Here is a 13,962-nt window from a genome sequence, read left to right as displayed (position 1 = left end):
AGAAGGCTGGCAGTTCAAACCCACCAGCCACTCCTTGGAAGGAAAGGTTGGGCAATCTACTTCTGTAGTGATACCACCTTGAAAACCCAAGGAAGGGTCGCTGTGAGTTGGGTCCAACTTGACAGCACATAACAATAACAACAACCCATTAACATGGCATGTTCTTCCATTTATGTATGTTTCTTGTAATAATGTTTTGTAGCTTCCTTATTATAGGTCTTTTGTAACCCTGGAAAGATTTATTCCTAAGTATTTTATCTTTTTGGTATCCATTGTAAATGGTAGGAGCTCTGGTGGCATAGTGCCTTAGGCATTTGACTGCTAACTAGAAGGCTGGTGGTTCAAACCCACCTCCCGCTCCTTGGAAGGAAGATGAGGCGATCTGCTTCCATAGCGATACCACCTCAGAAACCCAAAGAAGGATCCCTATGAGTCAAATTGACTCAATGGCAATGAATTTGGATTTTTTTTTTTAATTGTGAATGGTATTGTTTTACTTATTTCTCTTTCAGAGATGTCTTTGTTGATGTAGAGGAGTCTAACTGATTTTTGTATGTTGACCTTATATCTTGTCACTTTGCTGAGTCTTTTCTATTATTCCAGTAATTTTCTTGCTGAGTCTCTTGGGTTTTCTATGCATAGTATCATGTCATCTACAAATGGAGATAGCTTTACTTCTTCTTTGCCAATTTGTGTGCCTTTTATTTCTGTTTCTTGCCTCATTGCCCTGGCTAGGACTTCCAATACAATGTTATTTAGAAGTGGTGATAGAGGGCATCATTCTCTGGTTCCTGTTCACAAGGGGAATGATTTGAATCTTTCTCCATTGACAATAATGTCAGCTGTTGGTTTTGCATATATGCCCTTTATTATGTTGAGAAATTTCCCTTCTATTCCTGTATTGCTAAGAGTTTTGACCAGGAATGGGTGTTGGATTTTAATCAAGTGCTTTTTCTGCATCAATTGATATGATCATGTGGTTCTTTTCCTTTGTTTTATTTATGTGATAGATTACAGTGATTGGTTTTCTGATGTTGAAACATCTTTGTATACCTAGTATGAATCCTACTTGCTCGTTTTTTTCATATGTTGTTGGATTCTGTTGGCTAGGATTCTGTTGAAGATTTTTGCATCTATACACATGAGAGATTGGTCTGTAGTTTTCCTTTTTCAGTAGTGTCTTTACCTGGTTTTGATATCAGAGTTACACATGCTTCATAGAATGAATTGGGAAGTATTCCATCATTTTCTATGTTCTGGAATAGTTTGAGTAGTATAGGTGTCAGCTCTTCTCTGAACATTAGATAGAACTCTCCAGTGAAGCTGTCTGGGCCAGGACTCTTTTTTTTTTTTTTTAATGACCTGCTCATTTTCTTTTGTTATGGATCTGTTCAAGTGCTCTATCTTAGACTGTGTTAGTTTAGATAAGTCTTATATTTCTAGAAACTGTCCATCTCTTATAGGTTTTTGAATCTGTTGGAGTACAATTCTTCATAAAACCAAACCAAACTCACTGCTGTGGAGTCGGAGCTGACTCATAGCAACCCCTTCTTGGGTTTCCAAGATGGTATCACTACAGAAGTAGATTGCTAAACCTACCTTGTGAGGAGTGGCTGGTGGGTTTGAACCACCTTCTAGTTAGAAGTCAAATGTCTTAGCCACTATGCCACCAATTCTTCATAATATTCTGTTATTTATTTATTTTTCTTTCAGTTGCTTCTGTTGTAATGTTGCTCATTTCATTTATTATTTGTGTTATTTGCATCTTCTCTTTCTTTTCCTTTGTTAAATTTGCCAATGGTTTATATGGTTAATCTTTCTGAAGAATCAGCTTCCTGTCTTGTTGGTCTTCTCTATTTTTTTTTTTTTTGTTGTTGTTGTTTGTTTTCTGCTTCACTTATTTCTGCTGTGATCTTTATTATTTCCTTTCTTCTGTATACTGTAGGCTTCTTTTGTTGTTTTTCTTCTAATTGTTGGAATTGTTGAGTTAAAGTAATTATTTTGATTCTTCTTCTTTTAATGCATGCATTTTGTGATACATTGCCCTTTGATTACTGTTTTTGCTGTGTCACAAAGGTTTTGGTAAGTTGTACTTTCATTCTCACTTGTTTCTAGGGATTTTTTTTTTTTTATTTAACACTTTATTTCTTTGTTGCCCAGTAGTTTTTGAACAGCGTATTATTCAGTTTCCATGTAATTTATTTTTCCCTCAGTTTACCTATTATTGATTTCTGATTTTATAGTACCTCAACCTAAAGAAGGAGCTCTGGTAGCGTAGTGCCTAAGGCACTTAACTGCTAACCAGAAGTCTGGTGATTCAAATCCAGTAGCCACTCCTCAGAAGGAAGGTTGGGCAATCTACTTCCATACTGATACCACCTCAGAAACCCAAGGAGGGGTTGCTATGAGTCAGGTCTGACTCGACGGCACTTAACAACAACAACAACCTAAAGAAGACAAAAAGCCCTCACAACTGGACCAATAAGCAGCATCATGATATATGGAGGAAAGATTGAAGTTGTCAAAGATTTCATGTTACTTGATCCACAATCAACATCCATGGAAGCTGTAGTCAAGAAATGAGATGTCATGTTTCACTGGGCAAATCTACTGCAAAAGACCTCTTTAAAGTGCTGAAAACAAATGTCTCTTTGAAGACTAAGGTGTGCCTAATCCAAACCATAGTATTTTCAATAGCTCATATGCATATGAAAGCTGGACAATGAATAAGGAAGACCAAAGAAGAGTCGATGCTTTTGAGTTGTGGTGCTGGCGAAGACTAGTGAAAGTACCATGAATTGCCAGAAGAATGAACAAATCTATCCTGGAAGAAGTGCAGCCAGAATGCTCCTTGGAAGCAAAAATGGCCAGACTTCATCTTTGGTCATGTTGTCAGAAGGGACCATTCCCTGGAAAAGGATATCATGCTTGGTAAAGTGGAGAGCCAGTAAAAAAGGGGAAGGATGAGATGGATTTACACAGTGGCTGCAACAATGGGCTTAGGTATATCAAGGATTGTGAGGATGGCTCACAACCGGGCAGTTTTGTTCTGTTGTACATAGGGTCACCAGGAGTCTCAGCCATCTCAACTGCACCTAAAAACAACAATTTTATAGCACTGTGATCCAAGAAGATACTTTGCAGTATTTCAGTGTTTTTAAATTTATTAAGGCTTGTCTTGTGGCCTAACATATGGTCTATTCTGAAGAATGATCCATGTGCACTGCAGAAGAATGTATTGTGCTTTTGTTCAGTAGAGTGCTCTGTATATATCTATGAGGTCAAGATCGTTGATTGTGCTGTTCAGATCTTCTGTATCTTTGTTGAGTTTTTTCCTAGTTGTTCTGTCCTTCATCAAAAGTGGTATGTTAAAGTCTCCTATTACTATTGTAGAACTGTCTATTTTTTATTTTTTTCAATTCAATTAATGTTTGCTTTATGGAACTCTGGTGGCATAGTGCCTAAGTCATTTGACTGCTAACCAGAAGGCTGGCACTTCAAACCCACCAGCCACTTCTTGGAAGGAAAGTTGGGCAATCTACTTCCATAGTGATACCACCTAGGAAGCCCAAGGAGGGGTCGCTATGAGTCAAAATCGACTTGACAGCCTTGCATTATGTATTTTGAAGCTTTTTCATTAGGTGCATAGATATTTATTATGGTAATGTCCTCTTGGTCAGTTGACCCTTTTACCATCATATAGTGCCTTTCTTTGTCCCTTATCCTGGTTTTCACCTTGAAGCCTATTTTATCAGAAATTAATATTGCCTCTCCTGCTCTTTTTTTGGTTGCCATTAGCTTGGTATTTTTTTTTTTCCATCCCTTGATTTGAAATTTATTTTTATCTTTGTGTCTAAGGTGGGTATCTTGTAGGCAGCATATTGATGGGTCTTCTTATCCAACTTGCCACTCTCTTTCTCTTGACTGGTGCATGTAGTCCATTCGTATTCAGTGTAATTATTAATAGGTATGAATTTATTGCTATCATTCTGTTGCATTTTTTTGTTGTGTTGTTGGTGATTTCTTTGTTCCAAATATTTTTCTGTGCTGAGTTCATTTTGTTATTAAGTATTTCTTCTCTTTTCTTCACTATTGTTGGGTTTTGTGTTTACTAAGCCCTTGTGCTTTTCTTCTTTCTTAGTATGGTTAGAAGCTAATTTTGCTAATTTTGTGGTTACCCTGTAGTTAATTCTTATCTAAAGTTTGGAATAGTCTGTTCTAGGTAGACATTGCACTGAATTTCTCTCCATTTGGAAGTTTAGTAATTATAACATTTGTTCCCTTTATTTGCTTTGTTGAGAGCTCCAGTGGTGTGGTGCCTAAGGCATTTGACTGCTAACCAGAAGGTTGGCAGTTCAAATCCACCAGCCACTCCTTGGAAAGAAGATTGGGTAATGTACTTCCATAGAGATACCTCAGAAACCCAAAGAGGGGTTGCTATGAATTATTTCGACTCAACAGCAGTGAGTTTGGCCTTTATGGTATTTGCTTTGTTGTTGGTGTCCTTTACAGATTGACTCTTCTATTTTTCTATTTACATTTTTTTTTAGCTTATTTTGAGATTCTTTTTCTGGTTGGTTTCTAGTTAGTTGTGTCAAGTGTCTTGATTGTCATTTGTTGTTCTCTGTTGTGGGTTTTCTGTTGGAAGAACTTCCTTTAGCATTTCTTCTAGAGTTGGTCTGGTTTTCACAAATTCTCTTAATTTCTGTTTGCCTGGGAATGTCTTAATTTCACCTTCATATTTGAGGGATAATTTGGCTGGATATATAATTCTTGGTCGGCAATTCTTTTCCTTCAAGGTTTTGTATATGTCATCCCATTGCCTTCTTGCCTGCATGGCTTCTGCTGAGAAATCAGAGCTTAGTTTTATTGGTTGCCCATTCCAGGTAACATTTCATTTTTCCCAAGCTGCTGTCAAGATTCTTTCTTTGAATTAATTTTGGTAAGTTTGATTATGATATGTCTTGATGATTTTCTCTTGGGGTCTATCCTGTACAGGGTTCATTGAGCTTCTTGAATGGGTGTCTTTTCTTCTTTCATGATATAGGGGAAGTTTTCTGTTAGCAAGTCTTCAATAATTTTCTCAGTGTTTTTTTTTTTTTTTTTTGCCTCCTCTTGTTCTGGAATTCCATTCAGGCATATGTTATTTCTTTTCATGTCATCACATATAACTCTTAGATTTTCTCCATTTCTCTTAATTCTTTGTTCTGATTATCCTCATTCATGTCAATGAATTTGTCTTCTATCTGGGAAATGTATTCTTCAGCCAGGTCTAGTCTACTCTTTTGTCCTCCCAATGTGTTATCTATCTCTGTAGTTTTATTTGTCTTCTGGGTTTCTGTTGTTTTTGTATGATGATTTCTAATTGTGTGTTTATTTTGTCATTTTGCTCTTGAATGATTTTCCTGAATTCTTCAAGAGTATTGTCTGTCTTCTCCTTGCTTCTGTTTATGGTTTTCTTGAGCTCTTGGAAGGTCATATATATATCTGTTGAATTCCCTATCAGATAATTCTATTACTTGTTCTTCCTCAGAGAGATTTCCTAATTCTTTAGTTTGGACACTTTTTTTCTACTAAGTTATTCTGTTTTTATTATTATTATTGTTGTTGTTGTTGTTTGTTTGATTTGAAGTTGGCTATTTAAAGACAACAATTTCAAAATGCCTAGGAAACAATGTTGTTGTTATTGTTTTGCCTCGGAAACCCAAGGAGGGGTCGCTATGAGTCGGGGCCGACTCGACGGCAAAACAACAACAACAACAACATTGTTTCCTAGGCATTTTGAAATTGTTGTCTTTATTTGTTGGTTATATGCTGATTTGTTTCACCCTGGTTTTATGTTTTATTTTATTTTAATATATCTGGAAGTATGGATTAGGTGTACTTACTTGGTTATTAGCTTGGCTGTACTGTGTCACTCTCCATCTTTCTCTGTTGGTGGAATAACTGCTGACTCTGAGGTCTCTGTTTGTCATAAAGAAGAGTTACAATTGGGATGAGAAGGTGTTGTCCACTATCTGTCATTGATCCTGTGGTTCAGGAGCTATTGGTGTTATTTGTCTGTTGGGTGAGGTGGTTGGTGTAGGTGATATGGCTGACTGGTAGATGGTTAATGTGTTCCTCCCATTGAATGAGGTGGGGGAATAAAAGAAACAAAGAGGAGAAAAAGGAAAGCCAAGGAGGAGAAGTAGTGATGGATACTAACTAAAACTCACTGCCATCGAGTCATATCCGACTCACAGTGACCCCCTCCTTGGGTTTCCGAGGCAGTATCACTATGGAAGTAGATTGCTCAGTCTTCCTTCTGTGGAGTGGCTGGTAGGTTTGAACCACCAGCCTTCTGGTTAGCAGTCAAATGCCTTAGGCACTACACCACCAGAGCTAGTGATGGATAGACAGAATAAAAATAGATGATAAGAAATAGGGGAAAAAGAAAAAGAATATAAGAAAAAGAGATGAAACAAAAGTAGGGGCTATGAGAGGGATGAAGGTTTGGTAAAAATGAAAGAAGACAAAGAGGGGTAAATGATCGGATAGAAAGGAAGAAAATTTAGGGAAGAGGAAAGTAAAAAAATGAAGGGAGGTTAAGGTAATTGAGGAGATATTTTTGTAGTTATGTTCAGCCAGTGGCCCTGAGATCTGACTCTTCTGACAGAATCTGCTCATTCACCTGAGTGCATACCCACATAGGAGAAAGGAGATTGGCACATGAAGTGCTCTCCAGGAGGTCACTAAAGCATTTGTGTGTGTGTGTGTGTGTGATAGATCAGTAAGTGTGCAGGCATGGGAAAAGGACAGCTGCAGCCCCTGGGTCTGTTTGGAGTGGTTCACTGAGGGTAGCCTTCAATCATCAATCAAAGCCCTGCAGTTTAAACCCACCAGCCACCCTGCAGGAGAAAGGACTGCCCTCCTATGCATAGATCCACAAATCCTGAAATCCCAGGCCTCAGTTCCACTTTGTGCTAAAAAGTGTTGCTAATAGTTGTATTTGAGCCCACTGCCATGGGGCCCAGTTAGGTGTTTGGTTTATTCAGAAGTATTTTCCTTCCCTTTCCCATACTCCCTCCCAGACTCTACAGCAGCTTGAGCTACAAGAGGTGTGACCCACTGCCCAATACGATCTTCTTCCACATGGGTGGCTTTAGCTCACCTTGAAATACTCCCGATCTATCTAATCTCTCTCTGTAAAGCTTATGGGTTCTGTGAAGTTTTTTTTTTCCTCCTTGGCCTCCTTTGTGTTTGTAATGGCTTCTCTTTGGCCTGGCTTTATTTATTCATTTACTTATTTTTCCAGTCATTGAACTTGCTCCCTTTCCTGTCTTCACTAGATCTAATGATGTAATATGTTATCTTCTCATTGTTGTTGTTGTTGTTATTTGCCGTCGAGTAGGACCTGACTCATCTTCTCATTAGATGCTCATAATTCCAGGATCATTATTTGTATATGTTTCACTGAGATTCTCAAAATCTCTGTTGAAAGAGCAATCTCATGTGTGATCTGTTAGTAGGATACCATCTTTCACTCTCTCTCTTTTGGTTTCTTACAGTAGATTTATAATTTTCCTTGAATAAGTCTTTTACGTCCCTGGTTAGGTTTATGCCTAGGTATTTTAATCCTTTTGAAACCTATCGTATATGGTATTATTTTCTTGATTTCCTTTCTTGAATTCTCCTTGTTAGTGTAGAGGAACCCAGCTGATTTTTGTGTATTGATCTTGTACCCTGCTACTTTGCTGAATCCATCTAACTCCAGTAACTTTCTTGTGGAGTTTCTGGGATTTTCTACATATAAGATCATGTTATCGCTGAGTAAGGATAGTTTTACTTTTCTTTTCCTGTTTAGATACCCTTTATTTACCTTTGTTACCTTATTGCTTTGGTTAAGACTTCCAGTACAATATTGAACAAAAGTGGTGATAATGGGCATCTTTGTCTCATCTCATTCCTGTTCTCAAGGGGGGGATTCTCTCAGTCTTTCTCCATTGAGAATAATGTTGGCTCTTGGTTTTGCATACATGCCTTTAATTATGTTGAGGTACTTCTCTTCTTTCCCTATTTTGCTGGGAGTTTTTATCAGGAAAAGTTGTTGATTTTATCCTTTTCTGCATTGACTAATATGATCATGTGGTTTTGTTTTGTTTTGTTTTGCTTTATTTATGTGATGAGTTACACTGGTTGATTTTCTAGTGTTGAACCATCCTTGCATACTGGTATGAATTCAACACGATCATGATATTCTGAAATAGATTGAGTGGAATTAGTGTCACTCTTTTATGAATATTTGTTAGAATTCTCCAGTGAAGCCATTGGACTAGGGCCTTTTTTGTTGTTTTTGCGATTTTTCTTTTAATGACATCTCTTAACTTCTTGATATTTCAAAACTTTTATCCTTTTCACCTTCCATTTCTCTTAAGACATTATTTGTTTTATGTATTTGCTTTTGTATTTCTTCTACTTTAGTTTTCATTTGTAAAATTCAATTTTAATGTTATTTCTTGTCTAGCATAATATTCTTAAGACCATTAATTAGCTCATTTTGAAATACTATTCTACAGTTGATAGTTTTGGAGCCTATGCCTTCATTATGTGTCGGGATGCTATTTTGCTTCTTACTCCTTTTTTGGGGGATGCAGCAGGTGGATAACAACTTTACATGAAATTTGGCCTGAATGCACCCCTCCACAGGAAGGCCCCTTCCTCTGGTTCCTTCACCAATCCTAAGAAGACAGTAGTCTTGGATAAGAGCCCTTTAACAAAATGTGATTTGTGTCTCTTCTTTTTTAAGGGGAGAAATGGTATATATAGCTTTTCTAACTTCACAGTGTTCCTTCTTCTGTTGTTTCACATAGTGTTATGAAAAAAACATGGCAGCTTCCTTTCTGAGATTTCCTGATTCTGTTCCCCTCTTAGACTTTCATCTATATTATCTCTGTAATTTTTCCTTACTTTTATCTCTATAAACTCTATCCCAATCAGTTTTGATTCCAGTCTCAGCAATGGAGTCCATAAAGAGTTCATTGAGAGTTCATAGAGATCACACAGCTTCAGCCTCTTCACTTCAGACCTTCTTACCACAGGCCCTTTGTATGCACCTATTAGAGTGAACAAAACTACTTCTTATCTTAGCCACGGTTCTCAAATTAACCATATATGCTCTCCAGTGAATACCTGTTGGATATTTTGCTATTTTGCTCTAGGTCTATTAGATGCCCTATTGTGTCCCTTTTTCTCTGCAGTACAAATACTGATAAAATGTATGTTTTGTGGCTATTGGTGGTTTCACACACTGGCTTGTATGTTGGGGCTTCTGAGGATATCTTGTCATCTAGTTTCGTTGTAAATTTTGTCTGTCAATTGATTGGCTAGTGTCTAATTTGGGTTATACAGGGGAAGGTTAAATGAAGTGGAGAACTGGCTACCACTGGATATATATTTGTATATATAGTTTCTCTATGGTTTTTTTTTCTTCTTTTTTTCTGTGAAGCATTGGAAAGATATTACTGCATCTGCCATCTCCCAGAATTCTCCAGTACTATTTTAAGCTGATGGAAGGCAGGAATCATTGTTGAATCTCCTGCAGCACTACATAGATTGTACTGTGTTTAACATCAAAAAAAACCCTCAATCCCATTGCCATCAAGTCGATTCCAACTCATAAAGACCCTATAAGACAGAGTAGAACTGCCCCATGGGCTTTCCAAGGCTGTAATCTTTACAGAAGCAGACTGCCACAACTTTCTCCTATGGAGAAGCTGATGGGTTCAAACTGATGACCTTTTGGTTAGCAGCCAAGAGCTTAACCACTGTGCCACCAGGTCTCCTGTGCGTATAACATACAAAAACTGAAAAACTGAACTCGCTGCCATTGAGTTGATTCTGACTCACAGGGATGCCCATTGGGTTTCTGAGGTGCTAACTCTTTACAGAAGTAGATTGTTTCATCCTCTTTCTGTGGAGCAGCTGGTGGTGGGTTTGACCACCAACGTTCTGGTTAGCAGTCAAATGCCTTAGGCACTATGCCACCAGAGCTCCTTTGTGTATAACGTAGACTTGACAAATGTTTGTGGAATGAAATAAAACAGTCTACCTCTGGATTAGAACTCCAGCCCCCAAATAGGCAGAAATCTGTTCTTTTCGTGACTCATCCTATTTCCAAGGAGAAATGCTGTTCATTGGAATGGTGGGAACACATGGTCTAGTCCTAATTCTTGATGAGTTCACCCTTAAATGGAGGGAGAGTGGATCTCTGCTGCCTATTTCATGGAGAAAATGAGCTTAAAATGTTGAATTGGCCTTTGGAGTTCACAGCCTGTCACTTTGATGACAAGCAGAATGAAAATTAGTTGGGCGATGTTGATGAGACAACACTCAAAACCTTTTTATTCTTCCTTAATTTTTGTTATTCCCTCATTGTGAATGCTGCCCCTCTGGTGTCCCATGGCCAATTACTCCAAATGGTGTACCTCTGTAGAGTAGGTGGATGCATCACCCTGGGTTGGGTGTTCTGCATGTAATAAGTCTTAGTACTGTTGGGCTGAGAGCCAGCCCTTGAAAGTGAGTCTTATCCCAGGCCCGAAGTGTATCCCAGGGCCATAGTCTTGGTGGTCCCACCAGACACCATCTGACCAATAATTCTAGTCATTATTGTGTTTTTGAATTTTGTTCCATGTTTTTCCTCCCACTCTATCCAGGATCTCCAGTGTTGATCCCTTCCTGAGTAGTTGGCATTGATAGCTGGGTACCATCTAGTTCATCTGGACTTGAGGTCCATCTATCTTAGGGCTTATTGTTTCCAAATGCCCTGGATTTTCTTCACCCTTCTTTGCTTCAGAGGAGAGGGGACCATTAGCTGCATCTTAGAACCCTCAAAACATTTAAAAAGAGAAATTTTAAAGAGGATTTATTATAGAAGAAAACTCATTTGAGTAGGGGAAATCACCAGCTCACACAAGTGTGACCTAATGAGTCCCAGACAAAGGATCTCAAAATAACAACAGATTAGGGCTAAAACAGGAAATTACAACAAAATCATTGATTGGCTAGTCTCCAGTTTGGGTTATACAGGGAAAGGTTAGATGAAGTGGAGAACTGGCTACCACTGGATATATATTTGTTGTTGTTGTTGTTATGTGCCGTCAAGTTGGACCTGACTCATAGCGACCCCTCCTTGGGCTTCCGAGGCAGTATCACTAGGGAAGTAGATTGCCCCATCTTCCTTCGGAAGAGTGGCTGGTAGGTTTGAACCACCAGCCTTCTGGTTAGCAGTCAAGTGCCTTAAGCACTATGCTACCAGAGCTCATATTTAGTGGGTTAGAAATATTAGTCATAAGAGTTAATTGCAGAAGTTCATTTGGACATGGAGATTTACAGTCGTAGTCACAAGATGCTTACAATGCATACCCTCTGGAGCAGAATGTAAATACGTCCAGTTTGATGTGTAAAACATTTCATGAGAATGTCTGGTACCAGAGCCTGGTGCCAAAACCCCTGTGTGCTCAAGTGAAACTTTTCTAGTTGCCTCAAACAAAACCAAACTCAGTGCTATCTAGTTGATTCCAACTCATAGCCACCCACATTGGGCTTTCAAGGCTGTAAATCTTTACAGAAGCAGACTGCCTCATCTTTCATCCATGGAGCTCCTGGTGGGTTCCAAGCACTGATCTTTTTTTTTTTTTTTTTTGGTTAGCAGACAAATGCATTAACCACTACACCACCAGAACTCCTTTCTAGTTGCCTGGGGAGTGTTTTAGATAATGAGTTGATGCCCAAGGTCTTTTAATTGAAACATTGCTTCTATATCCCTATCATGAAAGAATATTTCTTAAGGCCATTCTACACAAATGTATTTGTGTTAAGACTTGCTCCTTAGTTGGCATTCCTTCCACATCTTGACTTGACTCTAGAGAAGATATCTCCATAGGTACACATGGTTGCTAGCCAGATAAAGAGCCTAAAGATCAAGCATTGGTGAGTTCAGTTATAATTCAGTTGAATGCAGTAGAAACATGGATTTACTTGAGGCATTTCACTCTGGTCAAAGGTTCAGAAAAATTTCTCTCTCACAGCAAGCTTTTGACTCTCAGTGCCTTAGTCTATTAAAGTAATTTATATAGAAGTGACATCTGATTCTTTGCATACATCCCTAATTAAAGCAGTTTTAAACCCAAAAAAAGCACCTTATCTGGGCTAATAGAGTTGGACAACTCCTTGGTGGCCTTTTCCTTTGTCCTCTCAGCCCTGATAGCTTCAAGGTTAAGTTCCTGCTGTCTTCAGCAGGGCCACCCACTGAAACATTTAATGAGGAGAAGAGTATTGTTTCTTGGAGTAATTACAAGAGATACTTAATGCAACCTTTTCTGAAATAACAGGCCTTTTGAAATGCAGAGTATTGGGGAAGATTTAGTCAAGATCAATGTTTGCCTTAGCTGTTATGAATCATATTAATAATGCCTTATTTCTGCCTTGGCTAAAAAGCTCTGAGGTCTATCTCTAAAGTTCATTAAAGTTTTGTATAAGAGACTTGTGCCTCAGACTTATGCTTCTTTTTTTCTTTGTTCAGTTTTTTAGACTAACTCAAGTTAAGTGGCTGTGGCCCTGGGAAAAATTGTGAAATAGACAACTTCCCTTTTGAATCTCCACATTCCTAGAAAACTTTAGTATCTTGGGTGATGGAGGCATACAAGACTATTTTTACATTTGATTGGGATTCCTGGGTACTGGGAATTTTGGGTGCAAATAAAAAATACTGCTGAGAGACACATTTGAGGACTGAAATTATGCCCTACCTTTTCAGAAAACTCCCCTGTCTTCCTCAGCAGGTACATGTGAAAGATTTTTACATGGATCTTAGCTTAAATATACTTGAGGAGCCATCTACTTAAAGTTACTACTGTACTAAGAAATCATTTTGTTAAATAAATACTTCTTTTGTAATGTAAGAAAAGGACTTCTCAATTTATCTGTTTTAGAATTTCACCTTTTTATTTTATTATTACTCTGTTATCTCTCAAATCAAAGCTGTTTTTTCTTTTCCTCTTCCCACAGTCTTCCCTTTATATCCTGAAAAGGAAAATTGTTGTTGTTAAGTACCACTGAATCTTCACTGACTCAAAGTGACCCCATGTACAACAGAACAAAACACTGCATAGTCCTGCATCAGCCTCACAATCCTTGCTTTACCCGAGCCCATCGTTGCAGCCACTGTATCAGTCCATCTCCTTGAGGGCCTTCCCCTTTTTCGCTGACCCTCCACTTTACCAAGCATGATATTCTTCTCCAGGGAATAGTCCCTTCTGACCACATGGCCCAGGTAAGTGAAATAAACTCTGGGATTCACTCATCCAAGGAGCATTCCAGATACACTTCCTCCAGGACAGATTTGTTCCTTCTGGCAGCCCATGGTGCTTTCAGTGTTCTTTGCCAACCCCACAACTCAAAAGCATCACCTCTTCTTTGGTCTTTCTTATTCATTCCCCAACTTTCATATGCATATGAAGTGATTGAAAACACCATGGCTTGGGTTAGGTACACCTTAGTCCTCAAAGAGACATCTTTGGTCTTTAGCACTTTAAAAGGTTTTTAGCAGCAGATTTGCCCAGTACAATAAGTCACCTGATTTCTTGACTGCTGCTTCCATTGGTGTTGATTGTGGAACCAAGTAACATGAAATCTTTGACAACTTCAGTCTTTTCTCCATTTGTCGTTATGCTGCTTATTGGTCCAGTTGTGAGGATTTTCATTTTCTTTAGGTTAACGTGTAATCTACACTGCAAACTGTAGTCTTTAATCTTCATCAGTAAGTGCTTCAAGTCATCTTCACTTGCAGCAAGTAAGGCTGTGTTGTTTGCATATTGCAGGTTGTTAGTGAGTCTTCCTCCAATCCTGTTGCCGCGTTCTTCATATAATCCAGTTTATCGGATTATTTGCTCATTGTACAGAGTGAATAAGTATGGTCAAAGGATA

The 13,962-nt window shown here is 38.4% G+C and overlaps 1 protein-coding gene across 1 annotated transcript in view; it reads left to right on the top strand.

Moving 5' to 3' along the window:
* The window catches only part of MSRA (methionine sulfoxide reductase A), an 821,542-nt gene that overhangs the window by 692,251 nt on the left and 115,329 nt on the right, over window positions 1–13,962 (top strand). The gene's annotated exons all lie outside the window — the stretch shown is intronic.

This window comes from Orycteropus afer, unplaced genomic scaffold, assembly GCF_000298275.1.
Source record: "Orycteropus afer afer isolate SDZICR_OR568_19922 unplaced genomic scaffold, OryAfe1.0 scaffold00053, whole genome shotgun sequence".
Lineage (NCBI taxonomy): Eukaryota > Metazoa > Chordata > Mammalia > Tubulidentata > Orycteropodidae > Orycteropus > Orycteropus afer.
This window is presented reverse-complemented; position numbering and strand designations above follow the sequence as displayed.